The 17,789-nt window shown below is 38.7% G+C and overlaps 1 protein-coding gene across 1 annotated transcript in view; it reads left to right on the top strand.

Moving 5' to 3' along the window:
- Positions 1-1,564: 1,564 nt before the first annotated feature.
- The window catches only part of LOC129774437 (uncharacterized), a 121,343-nt gene continuing 105,118 nt past the window's right edge, over positions 1,565-17,789 (top strand). The window contains exon 1 of the mRNA XM_055778175.1: positions 1,565-2,522. The gene's annotated coding sequence lies outside the window, so the exon portion shown is untranslated. The remainder of the gene's footprint in view (positions 2,523-17,789) is intronic.

The following is a 17,789-nucleotide window of genomic DNA, read 5'->3' as shown; positions in this document are numbered from 1 at the left end:
CAACCACTGGCGCCGTCGTCTTAGGGTGGTCCTAAAAGTAAATTTTTCCACTTTTCCCCAAAAATGACTTTTTTCAAAAAATCATAACTTTTGAACCACTGGTCCGATTTAGATGATCGGTATTGAAGTCAATGAGCTAGAAATCGGATTTTGTTATTTTCGATTGTATTTGCTTTTTATAGTCTTCATAGTCTCGGGATCAAGGGTGCTATATTTTTTTAAATATTTTTTCTTGAAAGCTGAGGGTTTTTTTTATTAAAAACTATAGAACTTGCAAAAATGAATTTTATTTTCGTTATGTTTGATTGTAGTCGTTTTTCATTGTTTCCATGGCTTTGGACTAGAGGGCTCTATGTTTTTTTCTTTTTTTTCTTGAAGGCCAAGGATTTCTTACATGTTATCTTGATGTATACAGCCTCTCCATGCCAAATAGCGTTCGCAGATTTTCGCGAAAAGTGGCAGTATTGTTTTTTTATTGCAATCTATTAGTCCCGTATTTTTTAAATTTTTCATTAGTTTGTCCATTTCTATTTTTAGGGAAAAATCATTCTCGGAAAAGTAGGAGAAATTAATATTATTATTTTTTATTTCATTTTTGTACTTTAAGGTAAAAATATATTACATTTCACTTAACATATTTAAACTTAACATTAAACATTTCGGTTACGTTAATGAATTACATTGAAATAAGATGGTTTGAATCAAAATCTTCAACTTGTTGGCAAAAAAACATACACTTTGTTGTGACATATTTCCCCGACCAATCCGAAAAACAGTATAATGAACTGCAAAACAAAAAAAATGCATTTAAGTATTGTAAAGGTAATTTTCCAGTCGAGATTCTCAACCCGTATATTTTATCACTAGTTTATCACTGGTTGGTGTAAATCACATCAGTTTGTGCTGATATGCTTGCCTAACTGTCATTCAGTGAAATGCAAAAACATTATAAGCTTTTAACAAAGCTTCCGACAACACAGCACTTCGTGATCAAAATTTGGAATTCCTAGCATGGAAGGTTTCACCGACAAACATATCAAAATCGGGTGATTATAAATAATCGAAAAATAGTTTCGATTCAAAAATCGTAAATCACCTATGCGAGCGTGAAAGAAATAATTTCCCAATTTTGGTCATGTCACTGATGCGTCCCAATGTCGTGTGAACCGCCGAATTTCACCGTAACTTTGACGAAAGCTAAGGAATTTTTTTCAGGAATAATTTCACCAAACATGGTGACAGCAGTATTCATGCCGCGTGTGCCGCGAATCGAATTTTCTTATGTTCGACCGATGCTTACGTGACCGGGCTACCGGAGTGGCATCATCATTCGACGTTAGTATTCCGTTCGATTTGTCCCATGGGTAGAGGAGCATATCCATCGCCGACCACTTGTTTCATGTTTATGTTTTTTTTTGCCATCAAACGGACGGCAATACTCCTTCTCGTCGCGTCGTTCAGCATGGCACTCAGCTCCGAACAATGCGATTTGTGGTGTGCTCTCGATCGATTTTCGGTTGAGATCTCCTAGTTCCATTCTCTCACGTTGGGGTCCCATAACGATCAATGTTTTGTTTTGTCGTGTGGTGACTTCAACGATGCCAGCAACGAACTCGCTCTCCACGCCGCGATTTCGGACGTTTTCCGTGCGCTTGGCGTCGGCTTGGAGCTTCTCGAGGAGCTTCTTCTGCTTGTCGCCGCCACGCGGAGAGTGACGGTTGCATTCGAACGAGAGCGAAAGGAATATGTAGTAACGAAACCGAAAACAGCAGTAGAAAGACAGCTGAAATCTATGGTTTTATAAAATTAAGAGGCGATGCTAATAATTACGTTATTTGAAGAATAAACCTGTTGCGATTAACACGCGGCGAGGCTTGTCGTGCGCGCGCCTGCATAGTTTGGATCTTGACGGATAATACATCGTTCGGACATTGTTCGTTTGTTGCCTTTCTTTGTTTGCGTGGGATCGCATATCCTCAAATTGTTGGTGCGCTAGAACCGGTGTCGTTTTCCCATCGTTGGAGTGATGTGATTTATGGTACACTGATTATTATCCGTGGGAATTAATGCTGCCGCCAGTGAGTGTGATTGTATCATCGCAGTGAGATTCGAGTGGATAATGTGCTGATGTTGAAAGTGACGGTCTTATCTACGAGAGGGATATTTGCTCTGCAGGTGGAATCTGATGGATGAAGCGCTTGGGATAAGGGATTAAGCTGAAAGTGAAAGATTTTCCTAGTCTGGTAGTGAGTGGATATTTACAATCTACCAATTTTCTAGCGCAATTTTGCCCCTTTCAACTTCAACCGACAAATGGTTGGCACTGGAAAGCAGCTGGGGTAGTTTCACTCGTCACCGCGGAGTAGTTCGTGTTCGCTTGTGATCTAGATTCTAGTGGCGGTTACGACGGACCTGCCGATGTTACTGCCGATATTGGCAACTAGTGTTACAACAAAAGTTTGTGTTGAGAAGAGACACGTTTCTGGAAAATAATATCGGAAAGCGAATCTGGAGCTGTGAAGGTAAGTTGAGTCGTGCTTTGAAAAGCGATCTTTCGATCGAAGGGTAGCAGGATCGTGGGTTCGGATCAATGGTGCTGCTGGCTGTTGTGTAATACGGAGACTGGGTGATGCTTCTCGTTTTCCAACAATCGATGAACCAATTGTGGTGGAGTAATAGCAGACCAAGCGTGAAGGAAATGTGAAATTCTAGTGTGATCGAGTTGCTGTGCTTTGTGGGTACAGAAGCGGTCTGAAAGTATTTCATAACACTCTTCGAAGAGGAGTTTATGAACAGTTTGGTGAATATTCTTGCTTTTAACACATGCGTTGATGTGAATCATTAGTTTTTCGATTTTGCTGTTTGTGACAATGCACAATGGTCCAGAAGATGCATTTAAGTGGAAATTATCATTTAGAGCTCGACGGTTATTCTTTAGAAACAAACTGTCTTCGACTAAGTTGTTACATATGATAGAGCGCTCATTTTCATGTTATTAAAAATAGGGTGACCAAAATTGTCAATGGAATAAAAAATCTAACTTTCTTATCTTTATAGATAGAGGTGAACATAGTTCGACAAAGTTGTAGTCCCAGTTATTTGAAACATCTTTGTAGAACAAAGTTTTTTTTATATCTTTTGAAATAACTCTAAGTTGAGTTAGGGTCACCATGAAAAAAAAAGTTTTTTGCTCTAACTTTCTTATGTCAATTATACATCCAAACTGTCTTCGGAAGACTTTTAGAACTTACTAATACAAACATTTTGCGATGCAGAACTTGTCAATACCTCATCATCACTCAAAGTTATTGATATTCTTTCCCAAAAAACACGCTCCATTCATTTGTTTGTCATTCTTTTTGGGCAAACATAAAAAATGTTTGTTGACGGAATTTGAAAGAACATATTTCACTCTATATAATATGTGCTTTTTGAAACTATGTTATTTTTTTGTGTTTGAGTAAATTAAAATTGAAATCATGAGTTTTTGGGGGAAAAACATCAATAACTATAAGTAGGATTAAGATATTGACAAGCTCTGCATCGCAAAATGTTGGTATTGATAAGCTCTAAAAGTCCTACAAAGACAATTTTGATGTAGAATTTTAAATATAAAAGTTAAAGCAAAAAAAAAACTGTTTTTTCATGGTTACCCTAATGCAACATAGATAGAAAGCGCCAAAACAACTTTGTGCGAGATATTTGTTCTTTAGACAAAAACTGTCTTCAACAAAGTTGTTACATATGATAGACCGCTCATTTTTATGTTATCAAAAATAGGGACTCAAATTGTAGATAAAATAAAAAATCTAACTTTTTTATCTTTATAAATAGAGATAAATATAGTTCAACAATGTTGTAGGCCCAATCATTTTAAACAACTTTGTAGGACAACGCTTTTTTCTATCTTTTAATATAATCGATTTAGCGCTTTTTTTCTAAGTTGCATTACGGTGACCATGAAAAAACGGTTTTTTTTTGCTTTAACTTTTATATTTAAAATTCTACATCAAAACTGTCTCCGTATGACTTTTAGAGCTTATCAATTCCAACATTTTGCGATGCAGAACTTGTCAATATCTTAATCCTACTTAAAGTTATTGATGTTTTTTACCCAACAACTCATGATTTCAATTTTAATTTACTCACACACAAAAAATAACATAGTGTTGAAAATCACACATCATGTAGATTGAAATATGCTCTTTCATATGCCGTCAATAAACTTTGTTTATGTTTGCCCCAGGAAGAATGACAAATAATTGAAGAGAGCGTATTTTTTGGGAAGAAATATCAATAACTTTGAGAGAATTTGAGATATTGACAAGTTCTGCAAAATATTTGTATTTGAAGGCTCCAAACGTCTTCCGAAGATAGTTTGTATGTAAAATTTGAAATATAAATGTTAGAGCAAAAAACAGTTTTTTTCATGGTGACCCTAACATAACTTAGCAAAGATGTCTCAAATAAACGGTGTGCTTTGCTTTCTCTCACATACACTATTACCCTATGAAAACACGTGGTTTTACCTATACCACTACAATGGCTTCGTTCCACCTTGACCTAAACTTCTCCAGAAATATATTTCAGTTAGCCGTGCGGGATAGCTGCTGCTTGATAATCAGAAGTATTTTTCTTAACCATCACCACCTCATTTTAAACATTTATAATCTGCTCCTACTAAAACCCAATTGAATAATTTCTATTTCTACAAACATCAATGTTCTCATAAATAAAAACGGCGATTCATAAGGTGTGATAAATGTAATTATAACCTCACAAATATTTTTCGACATTTGTTTTTTTTAGAATGTTTGAAAGAATGTCAACTGGGAAAGGCAGCAACAAAATTGGAAAATGATTTATAAAAGTGCCCTATTGATCCTCAGGGACCGACGTGAGTCAGACGAAAAATTCATTCTCGATCCTCTAGCTCGATCGGGGCTCAACGTGCGAAATAAACCGGAAGAACTAGTCGATGCTGGACAGGAAAAGGCAGAGATGTTTGAAAAAGTATGGTACGGCCGAAGCCTCAACCATGGCCAACGAAAAGATGGATGTCGGCATGTTCTTTAATCTTTTCGTGCCTTTGGCGGTCAGCTGTCTCTCCGTTTTAGTCATGGAATTATTTAAAGAAATCTTCCGTTTTAAGTTCACCCATAATTTTTCTATCCTTCGCAGCTAGGGGATGTTGGTAAGGTTGGCGGTTTTCGTTACAATGTTTATCTCCAGCCGATCCATCTCTTCCAGTGATCTCTTGGCATAATGGGCCGCTGCCGGGTTCGGCCTAAAGACCACATCACCTTTGCGTGATACCTCTTTATGAAGGCGGCAATTTCCGGCAGGCACCTCATGCAGTATATCTTCCCGTTCACCTCAATACTCGAAAGAAGAGCCGCTTGGACATTCCCTTCTCGCCGATCGTTAGCCAGAGAAGGACCTTCTTCGAGAACTTGGTGTGGAATATATATTAGGTTGGGAAAAAGCTGGCATTAGTGATCGAGTTACAGCGTGTTAACAATAAAGTCAACAAAGAGGAAATTCGGTACATTTTAAACTTTTTCTTTTATAATGCAAGCCAGGTCGCTGAAATTTTGAATGGTGTTTTTGGTGCCGATACTGCAACAGTAAAATACGTGCAATTATTGTTTTTTTTCCATTTTTGTTGAATTTTTCAAATTCTTTTTAATTTTTTTTTCAAGTTCAATACACTGAATTCAGAGCTCTACTGTCAACAAATGGACCGTTTGAAGCTAGTAATTTTTTTTTCGCTGTACTCGGTGTATTAATTAATTATTTTACTTTCTTTTTTTTTGGGCTGCTAAAAATGTACAATGTTAAACAAAACAAAATCTGTGCCACCGAAAAATTACAACTATATGTCGATACGTTGAAAATAATAATAAAGATCAGGTTCAATCGCAAGGATACGTGTTACATAGCTTATGTTCACATAACGTATATAAATAAAGATTGTTTGGGTGTCACGCGTTATACATCTGTCCATCTGGCCACTTGAATCTATGTATATCGCCTCCACTTTTGCATGTATATGCTAGTTAGGCGCATCATATACCACCCAAAAAATGGGGCATGTGATGACGTATATACGCTAGTTGTACGATTTAATGTTTGCAAGGATGTAATACGCAAGTTTTGTAATCTAATGCTGAAATTGATTGTCCCATGAAGATCCGAACATGTGATGTTCGAGACAATTATATGAATGTGGTCTCAGTGATGTTCGTGCAGAGACTCAGTATACCAAGCCCAATTTAACTACATTGATTATTATAATTTGGTTGATTTGGGGGATCAATAACATATTGTGCAGAGATCAATTTACGTTGAATTGTTTCGATTCAGGTAATCACATGTATTCTGAAAGCCTATCGGATCAAATCCAATCGGGTTGTGCAAATGTGACAACCATGCCACATAATTTGACATCCATGACATTGAGCGTTGCATTTCTGTGAAGCGAAAATGGTATTTTGGATTTTTGGATGGAACAAATGCGCTCTCAAAACAAAATTACTTCGTAAGGAAAACACAATTCCAGAAAACGAGCATGTGCAGGGTTGATGGACGAAAATTGGATGCCTTAAAAGAATTAACGGTTCGCTCGCATTGATGCCTTGTTTGTAACGTTCTCACTATGCCTCACTCCTCGGCAACAGTCTAGCGATTTTTTTTTCTGAATATAACCAGAACAAAAATTAGCTTTAAAATCGGCTCAGCAACGATACGATGACACTATTTTGAGATCAAAAGATTTGGTTAAACATCGTGGTGGCAGCTCGAATATTTTAAAAAATGATGGTATGCAACCTAGATTAAAAAAACTATGTATAAGCATTATTAAACACACAAATGACTTGCAAATGTAGTATTTGTAGTACATAAATGAGTGTTTTTCGAATGCTAATAATTTTTTTTTCTCTACAACGAAACTTTTCGATGGTACAGGGGTGGCATTGCGCATTCCGAAACGAGTAACTCGTTTCGAGAAAATTCGAACTCAAATCAAAATGGTTTTAGTATTATGTATTTTTTTCAAGTTCATATTTTCGGTGTACTAGATTTAGAGCTAAATTAGTCTCGTAGAGAAAAGTAAAATTTTCGGGTTCGTAAAAGCTGGTCAAAGGCATGTAAAAATGGTCGAAACGAACAAAAATCACTCGTTTCGAAATGCACAATGTCGCCCCAGGTTTTTGTACAGATTTTTGGAAAAAAAAAGTACAGATGAGTAAGATTTTTGACCCCTCTGGTACCGATTTAAATGTGGCAACACTGGTTGCCACTGTTGCATATATCGATTGGATTTGAGTCGAACGGATTGCAGAAGTGAAAAAGTTGATCTCGATCGAATCTTGAAATCCGATCGAATTTCAAATCCGATCGGATTCCGGAATATGAGTGAATATTTGATGCTTCGCCGGTGACGGAATATAAATAAATGCCATAGAAACACAAATGTAATGAAATTTGATATTACATAAAATTATTACAAAAATTACATATCAGTTGAAGTAATCAGCGAAGAAACGAAGAATGTAATAAGCAGCGTTGCCATTGTTTTAAAGTTTAAACTGGATTCTTCCAGTTTTTTTTGCTCGATCCAGTAAAACAGTTAAACTCTAAAATATTCCAGTTTTTTCAAATATTGTCCAGTTTTATCCAGTTTTTATATGTGTGCTTCAGTTTTACCAATATTTTATGTAAAATAAATTCACAATTCATAAATATTATACCTCCCTCACTTTTTCTATTCCTTGACCAATTTTGTTTTTTGATATTTTTCGTTCGATCGATCCAAGGTGTATTTACCTGGATCGATGTTTCTTTCTATACATAATGTCATTTTTATTTTTCTCCTGCTTACACTTCGGAATGTAATACGGAATTCAATAAGACAACGTACTAATTTATTTCCAAAACATGCTGAAGTCCAGAGCAACTGACCTACTATTCCAACAACAACTGGTGCAATGTTCGTAGCAAGAAATCTTACTCAAATCGGTTCATAGAGCCCGCCTGTTATGCTGACTTTAAGTTTATATAAACATCAGATGTTATAGGTCCTCCAAATCATTCTAAAGTTCAGTAGATCATAGGGCCAATGTGCTCCATTGGCTTTAATTGATATGAATATGGAACCCAAATCATTCTATTTTCGTTTAAATCCATTTATATCAATCGATCATTCGACGAGAGGAAAATCCGAAAATTTCCTCTGTACCAACATGCGGCAAAGATTAGGTTTAGGTAACCTGTAAATATGTTCCATTATGCATTTCGCGACGAAGGCAGAGTTATTTTTTTGGTACCTTGAGTACCTAACCGAGAGAATTCCTCTGAAACCAATGTTCCTGGCGATATGTTCCTCTATCAATCGCGCGTAATCTGTATCAAACTTCAATCGCGATGGTGGAGAGTCTTTCTTTACGTAATAGCCATGGATAAAGTGCGATTCACATACAACATCCAAGTCACGTGCACGTCCCGTCACGTCACGTTACGTCAATTATTCTACCATGCAATTCTTATGAAAACATTCACATCCAGCGGCAACGTAGCGACCCGTCAGCATACGTTCAACGAAAACGACCGGCAGAATTTGTAGAAAAGAAAAATTGACAGAGACGGACGGTTCGTTGGGTTTTTGTCTGAGCTTTGTGTCTCGGCTTTTGTTTTGATTTTGGTTATATTTTTTATGCCAACATATCTCTTAGTTCCAAATTTCGGAGTCAAAATCAATCACAACTAGCTGAGGAAAATAGACTTTATATTATTATTGTTGAATAAAGGTCGGGACTACGGGATTTAAGCATTTAAATAATGTAATTCAATGATTTTCATTGAATCTTTCTAAATTTAGAACTGGTTCTAGGCATGCTGATTCGAAAGAGAAAATTGCAATTTAATACTGTTGTAGGTGGCGACACCATGAATAACATTGAATAAATCATTCGTTTGACAATTGACGTGACGGTGCTGCTGCAAGCGTAGACTGCATGTGTGAATTGGTGGAGACGGGGACAGAACGTGGACATTCTTTTCCGTAACGTTCTATGTGAATCGCACATAACAGCTATTACAACCGTCCTCCTTAGGGGTTTGGACCCTTTGCTCTGGTTCTCAATAGTTTTAAGTTCTTCTCCGGACATGCTACTATAGAAATCCGTCAGCCACATTCTTCGTGAGTGCGAAAAAGATAGCAACGAAGATAATCAAAAGAAACTCTACAGAAATGTCAAAATTCGAATTAGAAAGAAAAGAATAGAAGATTGAGGTTAGGATTGATGCAGTGATCTAGAATCAGAAACCGTGTCCCCAAGTACCTCAATCAATCATGTTGTCGAGCAATAAATACGAGATTTTTCAAGTTTTATCCAAATAAAACCGTATTTTCTAGAGGTTCAAGAAGAAAAGCTCCTCAAATATTGTTTTACAATAATGTTCGAGTCGTGGGAAACGTTATTTTGATCTGTTCGAATGGTTAATTAAAGGTTTGCGTAAGCTACATTCCATATTTATCAGATTTGGAAAATCACACGTACAGCAGGAATAACTAATCGAAATTATTTTGAACGCTCAATGGAAGGCTTTTATAGCACCAAACTTTAAACTCGTTTTTCTCGAAATCATAAAAATGTCACATGGTGCGGTCTGACTCAACACCGACCATATAAATACTACCCGAAGGTTCGAAGTAAATTCTATTTCTCAAGCACTGGAGTAACGATTTCTTAGGATCCAGTTTTCTTCCAGGTTTTTAAGAGCAATATTCCAGTTATTTGAAAAATATTATTGGCAACCCTGGTAATAAGCGTTCTTGATACATGGATCGTTTTAAGCTGGTTGAAGCAATAAGTTCTTCGGCCGAAGCAATGGGCGAGATGTAATCTCGTGATCGCTTCCACCACTGCAGAGCGAAAATAACTTGTAGTAAGAAAAGAAAAAATAAACGATTCAGTCAGTAGTTTCCAGCATCCCACGATAGAATTCTTTGTCACACATTACGTCGTTCGTCTGCATTTCTATACACTCATCAAAAGTTGACCACTCTAAATGCTCGTTATAGGGGGTCTCCGTAGCCACATTGGTTGCGCGTTCGCTTAGTAAGCGATCGATCGTGAGTTCAAAACTCAGGACCCTCATTGACCATCTTTGTGTTGTTACAGAATAACTACGTCCACGCAACAATCATCAGCGATGGAGATCGATCCACGGTCGAAATAAGATCGATTCATCCATGCAACTGCTTTGCTCTGCAAGACACATCGGACTGCTGTTCTATAAATAACTCAACAATGATCAAACAACTGTCTCCGCTGTCCGGTCTAACTGGATAATGTATGAACAGAAGGAAAAACTCTTACGCCTAAATGGCTACTGTGTAAATATGTATCATATGCGATGGTATAGAAGGGACTCTAGCGCCGAAAAATGGTAACTGTGTAATGTGCTAATTATAGATATATGATAACCATGTGACATGTACACGATTAAAATTCGGCTTTGTTACAGCTAAAATGCTAATGAGCCTTAAATAAATAAATGGGATAAAAAAAATGCTCGTTAAGTCCAGCAGCCAACTCATTGGCCACTGGTTTAGGCTGGTAGGATGGCTTATGTTCTCCAAACGAGGTCACTCCGTCGAATCCCCAGTTTGAAAGTGAACGTTTTCAGATGACGGCACAGTTCAGGCGAATGGCGTGAGGTATGCAGAAGATTCGACCTTTGAAGAATCGGTGGCATTGATAAGGCACCCGAAAAAAATACAAACACACACCATCTCTTTTACTTCTGCCAATAGGCGTACGCCACGGATTAGCATTCGATACGCAAATGACGCATCGAAAATAGATTGCGAGATGAAACTTTCAATGAAACAGAACGGAGGTATCAAGCTAAACCTTGAGCTTTCTTTATTTATTTATAATTTACTGTTCGGTAGCGGAAGCGCCTAGGTTGACAAGTTGGATCAAATTCAAATTCAAGATACTTCCGACAATGTTTAGTTCTGCAAAGAGTAGTAGACGGATCGGATTGTCGATAACCGGTTCTGTTGAATAACGATGAGATCCTAGCGTTGCCGTTATAAATTCATCGGTTACAGCATAAGCATCAAATGCTAAAGAGGTATGTTAGTAGTATCGGCGACATATTTGAATAATTCATCGGATTCCACAGCATTTTTCTGTAGTTCATTGAATGCTATTTTTCAAAAGAACGCTCTCCATAATGAACAAGCAAATTACGACAATAAGGAATCGATTATTGTTATCACATTTAAGCTTGCTTGTTTCCATCCGCCTATATTTCCACCCTTAATTCAATCGCACAAAACACGCGTTCGCGAAACGTCGCTTCGAGGCAAGCTCTCTCACTCAGACTCGACTGATTGAATTAAAAATAATTTCATCGATTCAAATCGAGTCCGCCTTCATCAGCATCATCATCGTCGTCGTCGTCTTCTTCAATCAATACTTCCGGTCTCACTGGTTCACTGCTTCCCTGAGGGGTACCATTCGCCGCTCTAATCAACGGTTCAATAGATTGTGGCTATTCCGATTGGAAATAAGGTCGGCGTTCGGTGTGATGATGTCGATGAAGGCTATGAAGAAAAGTTTAAGTTATGGTAGTCCATCGATGGGATAAATTGATCTATCCGTGAACGTTTTTTTTCCTGAGCAAAACTTTGTCAACAGTTTCAGTCATTCTCAGCTCTCGCTCTCGAGTCGATTCGCAGTCAATATTGATTGAAAGTTTGCCTTCCATTTAGTGGAAAGTGACTTACAGCTCTGCTAAACTCCAAGCAGAACCTCGCACCAGGACACCCTTCCCAAAGGATGCGGATGGGAAGCTTTTATCACTGTCGCCCTTGATCATATTTTTCCTTTCGCCGTTTTTCCTTTCCGTTACGCGCGGGGTTTAGCTTGAAGAGGTGAAGTGGGACGCTGCGACATCCCGATACATTATGACGGTATGATGAAAATCAAGACATTAAACCGAGCAGCAGGAAAACAGCAGCAGCAGCAGCAGCAGCAGCAAGCAGAGTCGGATACACTTGGTGTCTCATCCCGAAGACACCTTGCGTGGGTGGTGGGCTGCCGGGGCGCTCGCAAACGTCGTTTTCGATTTATAGAGAGTATGTTTTTATGATGAGGCTCCCGATTCTTTCACATACGTTTTTTTTTAATGGTTTCAACGACTTCTAGCCTGCAAAGGCTTATCGGGGGAGCGAGGGAAGGGGCGCGGCAAATGTATCGAAATGGGCAATGGGAGGCCACGAGTGATACAAACCTTCTCCCCAGGAGGATGATTTATTTATGAATCATTTAACGTATCGTAAACGTCGATCTTTTACTTTATCGTTGCCAGTTTACCTCGCGTTTACGGATTGGCTTGATTCCGAGTAAGTGCAGCAATATTGTCGAGCGGATTATGAGCTGAATACATTGTGCTTACGACGGAGCTTAAATATTTTGAAGATTTGTTTCCGCAGTCAATGTTTGTAAGACACCCTTTTTACGATTCCACTCATCTTAATGTAAATTTCCCTCGCTCCATCAAAGCAGGATTGTTTTCTTTTACATTTCTCCGAATGTCAATATTGCCACCAAAACTTCTAAGGTATCGTTCCGCCAATCCATCCAGCCGTTAATTAATTGCTCTCGACCGACTTCCCATCGCGTCTCGTCGTTTCAATCCGTGCCGCTCGCGCGATGAGACCCCCAAAATGGCCATCCATTCGCTGCACAAACAGTCCATTGCCACTGGCAACGGAAAACAACCTTTTCGGTGGAACCGTCTCGCGCCTCATCGTCTCTCGATCGGCCAGCCGCCGCCACCGATGGATGTAATCTCGCTAAAACACTCGATTCCCATTAAAATAATCATTTCTAATCCTCAGTCAGCTCGGAAGGCTCAAAACGATGATGGTGTATTGATGGCGACGATAAGGACCGATTTCACACCCCCTGCCCGGGTGGGCGGCCGCCAAGCTAGAGGAAGGCACAAGCGGTATCCTTTTGTGGGTCCTGGCAAACGGGCTGACGCGCCTTCAGTCCAAACGATATCATTATCGGGACTTTTGCTTACAGCACCGAGGCTGGCCTGAGCGCGGTGTGTGTGTGTGTGTGTGTGTGTGTGTGTGTGTGTGGTTGGTTTTACAACGGGCCAACGGATTAAGGCCTATCCGCCATATTTTGGTTATTATCAGGTTTAGGCGGGGAAAAACTTGCAAGGCAAATTAATTGGTTCTACTGAATCGTGCGAAGGTGAAGGCTGTTGGATGTTCGCTGCCAAATGGGGTGCACTTTGCCCTATGCGACCGAGTGAAATGAAGAGGAGAGTGATTTTGGAATGGTTTCAACGAAAAATTCACGTTCGAATGGGTTTCGATCAATCAACGCGCGATGCATTCGACGTATGCCTGGGAGGTTGCAAAATCGAAGGCATTTCATTCCGGTTGTAATCGATGTGTACGATGCTGATAGGGGAAGTGGGGGCGTAGTGGTCACCCTAAGGAAAATGCTCATTTCCAGCGCCCACATACCGCTTCAATTCCCGTTTTTCGAAGAATATGATTGTTCAACTCATTGTTGTTCAAGACAGTGTTCGGCTTTTACTATAAAAATTAAAATTAGTACATTTTTCATCATTAGAAAAAAAGGTGAAAAATCGAACTTTTTTTTTTGCTTGGAGGTAAAGTGGTCACCTAGTGGGGACAAAGTGGTCACTCGCACATATCAAGCTAAATGAGATAGATCTATGCGTTTCTTTCGTCCAAATTTGTTCAAATCATATTTGTTATAGTAAGTAGGACTGTCATACAAATGAAACACAAATTTCTGCATTACTCGAGAATTAAGCAGGCAAATGAAACGAAATTTGGCATGTGAAAGTTTTAGGATGCAATAAATGTTTTTACGGTGGTTAGACACTCCACCCCCCTCTCTAAGGAGGGTGTGCCATACAAATGAAACACAAATATCTGCATTACTCGAGAATTAATCAAGCAAATGAAACCAAATTTGGCATGTGGAGGTTTTAGGATGCAATAAATGTTTCTATGGTGATAAGATATTCCTTCCCCCTCTCTTAGAGGGGGCTGCCATACAAATGAAACACAATTTTTTGCATTACTCGGAAATTAATCAATCAAACGAAATCAAAGTTGGCATGTGAAAGTTTTAGGGTGCAATAAATGTTTCTATGATGGTTAGACAGTCCTTCCCCCACTCAAAGGGGGGGCTGCCATACAAATGAAACACAAATTTTTGCATTACCCGAGAATTAATCAAGCAAATTAAACCAAATTAGGCATATGGAAACTTTAGGGTGCAATGAATGTTTCTATGGTGGTTAGATACCCCTCCCCCCTCTCTTAGGGGTGGCTGCCATACAAATAAAACACAAATTTCTGCATTACTCGAGAATTAATCAAGTAAATGGGCGGGACGAAGTTTGCCGGGTTAGCTAGTATATATATATATATATATATATATATATATATATATATATATATATATATATATATAAATGGATTTATATCTGTCTGTTTGATTGTTATGGACTCGAAAACTACCGATCGACGTAAAAATTTGTATGTACGGGTTTTTGGGGCCGGGGAAGGTTCTTATGGTAGTTCGAGACCCTTCCCCCTCTCTAAAGAGGGGGTGGTCCATACAAATGAAACACACATTTCTTTATAACTCGAGAATGAATGAAGCAAACGAACCCAAATTCGGCATTTGGACTTTTTAGGGGGCAATCAATTTTTCTATGTTGGATAGACACTCCTCCCCACTCTCTAAGGGGGAGCTACCATACAAATTAAACACAGATTTCAGCATAACTCGAGAATTAATCAAGAGTAATTGTTTCTATGGTAGTTTGACAATTCTCCCCTCTCTCGGAAGGGGAGGGGGGCTGAATAACTCGAGAACTAATCAAGCAAATGGAATCAAACTTGGCATAACAAGTTTTTAGGGAACGATAAATGTTTCTATGGCGGTTTGACACTCCTTCCACCTCCCTCAGGGAGGATTCTGCAGAACTCGAGAATCAATGAATAGTAATCATATCATATAATCATATAAATGTTTCTATAGTGGTTTGACATTCGCATAACGCGAGAATCAATCAAGCAAATGGAATCAAATTTGGCATGTGGAGGTTTAAGAGGGCACGAAAGGTTCCTGTGGTGGTTCGACACGCTGCCATACAAATCAAACACAAACTTCTGTATAACTTCTGTATAACTTTATTAGTAAGAACTAATAAAGCAAATGGAGCCAAATTTGGAATGTGAGGGTTTTTGGGTACGAGAAATATTTCTATGATTGGAGAGGGGGTCGCATAAAAATATTACACATAATTCAACCAAACATGATAATTGCAAATTTTCGGAAAACTCTGAAGGGAAATGGGAAAATTCGGAAACTTCAATTCTCATATGTTCTATAATTACATAGTTACAAGCGTTGTTGATCCAGTGGATATTTGCGCCAACGAAATTGATTTTTGTTCGAAAGTGGAAATGGATTTTAATGTGACAAAACGCATTCCTACATCTTCTTCTGTCCATTTAAATAAAAATGAATCGCCGAATGTGTTGATAAGAGCAAAACTCGAAGAAGGAATTATTTGATTTAGGGCTATCTTCATTCTATCAAGTTTTCTGTATCAAACATTCATTCGATGTAACGGAGAAACATGGTATTTGCAAGTGATTGAAAAATCTCGAACGAAAATTGTGTCTGAAAATAGTCTGATATTATAATGACGAGTTTTGGTAGAAGTCCTAGGAAATTTATATTAAAAGTAAATTGTAAAGGGTCAATAAAAAGATGAACCAATGAACAGTTCTGCGATTGGACCCATGATCGTAAGTAAGAAAACGTGAATGTTTGGAGGTATTGATAACAAAAAATATATTTTGGGCGGGACGAAGTTTGCCGGGTCAGGTACTATATATATAAATGAATTTCTGTTTGTCTGTCTGTCTATCTGATTCTTATGGACTCGGAAACTACTGAACCAATCGACATGAAAAATGGCATGTAGGGGTTTTTTGGGTCGGGGAAATTAGTTCGGGTAATATAGTTCGAAACCCCTCCCCCTCTCTAAGGGGGGGCTACCATACAAAAATGAAACACAAATTTCTACTTTTCCGAGAATTAATCAAGCAAATGAAACGAAATTCGGCATGTGGAGGCTTTAGGGTGCAATAAATGATTCTATGGTGATTAGATACCCCTGCCCTCTCTCTTAGGACTGAACGTGCGCTTAGTAAGAAAACGTGGATGTGATAACGAAAAATAAATGTTGGGCAGGACGAAGTTTGCCGGGTCAGCTAGTATAACATAAAAACTGATTTGAACACGTGAACTGTAAATGATGCATAGCAATCCGAGGAAAACTGAAACATATATGAGAGACATTTATATCAAAAATATACATCACTTCGAATTTTCAAGGAAAACACACCGGAATCGGCACCGCTTATCAAAGTCACAAATTCGAACACAACACTATAGATGTTCATGATAACGCTTCAAAGGTGATCGGTGATAAGTTTTTCACCAATCCTCTGCTCGATGACCTTTCAGTGATTAAAGTCGTGTGTTTTCGAGGCTCTGATTGTACATGGATACATGGTACATATATGGATAACGCCCTAACGACACACCAATGATGAACAACCGTGTGAGGGAATTCAAACGGTTTTTGATGATGTGTTTTGGTTTTATTGATTGCTCTGAAAACGCATTGCGCCATTCATCAATTGGTGTTATCGGGTCAATGAGAAAAGGTTTATTACAAACATCGTAAAATTTCTACAGTCAAAAAGCGTGAGGTGCCGTTATATTCCTGTGTGGCTCGTATCTTTATTTTTTCCTTCCACTCAGCGGTGGGATAGCTATACTGTGATTATTTTTCACATGCATGAATAGCCACAAACATCACACATAACCAAAAACCATGTTCTCAAATGGTTAACGACGGGATTGAGTCCCTTTCGAGGAGTATAATTCTAAATGCAAAACAGCTCTCCATTTCTGAGCTTTTTGGCAAAGTCATTAAAATGTATCATCTTTTTTTCTCTAGCCACACTTGGAACAAATGAAATAATAAACCACGATGACAGAATATCAGGAGGACGTGTGAAAATTGCTAAATAAAACGCTACACTCGGAAGTCTCCGCTCGTGTTGCATTCAGGATAACAACAGCACAGCAACAAAACACCGAAAGACTGACTGTATGTTACAAATGCACATAAACAAAGTGTACAATATAATCCCGAAGAGAGGGAAGAGATAGTAGAACCTGTGCGGACTTAATCCGGTTCCAGCTGAGGTTCGCCGCCTCTGCTGCTGTTCTTGCAGTGTGCTATTTTTTTCCCTGTCTCCACCCGCATCGTTTGGGGGCGGGTGTGTGGGGGAGGCAAAACAAAAGCAAGCCTTTCGGAATCAGAAATAAACAGTCCTCGTTGTTGTTGCTGTTGTGCGAGTGGAAAATTAAAGGGATGAAAGGAGGAAAGCCAAGTGCTATTATGTGTGACTTGGATTTCAACTATTCATAGGATCCGCTTTTGTATCTCTTGCTGCTCAAGATACGAGCAACGTGTCAGTGGCGGATAGAGCTTTGCTTCTTCGACCAAGAATGGGTTCCATAAAAAAGGCAACAGAGAACAAAGTAATAATTGAAGACACACAAAATAGAAACAAATGTTTGTTTTCCCAACTGGCAGGGACATACGAGACGTGGTTT

Source organism: Toxorhynchites rutilus, chromosome 3 (assembly GCF_029784135.1).
Source record: "Toxorhynchites rutilus septentrionalis strain SRP chromosome 3, ASM2978413v1, whole genome shotgun sequence".
In the NCBI taxonomy this organism is placed as follows: Eukaryota; Metazoa; Arthropoda; class Insecta; order Diptera; family Culicidae; genus Toxorhynchites; species Toxorhynchites rutilus.
The sequence above is the reverse complement of the archived record's forward strand: the minus strand, read 5'-3'. Positions and strand labels throughout refer to the sequence as shown.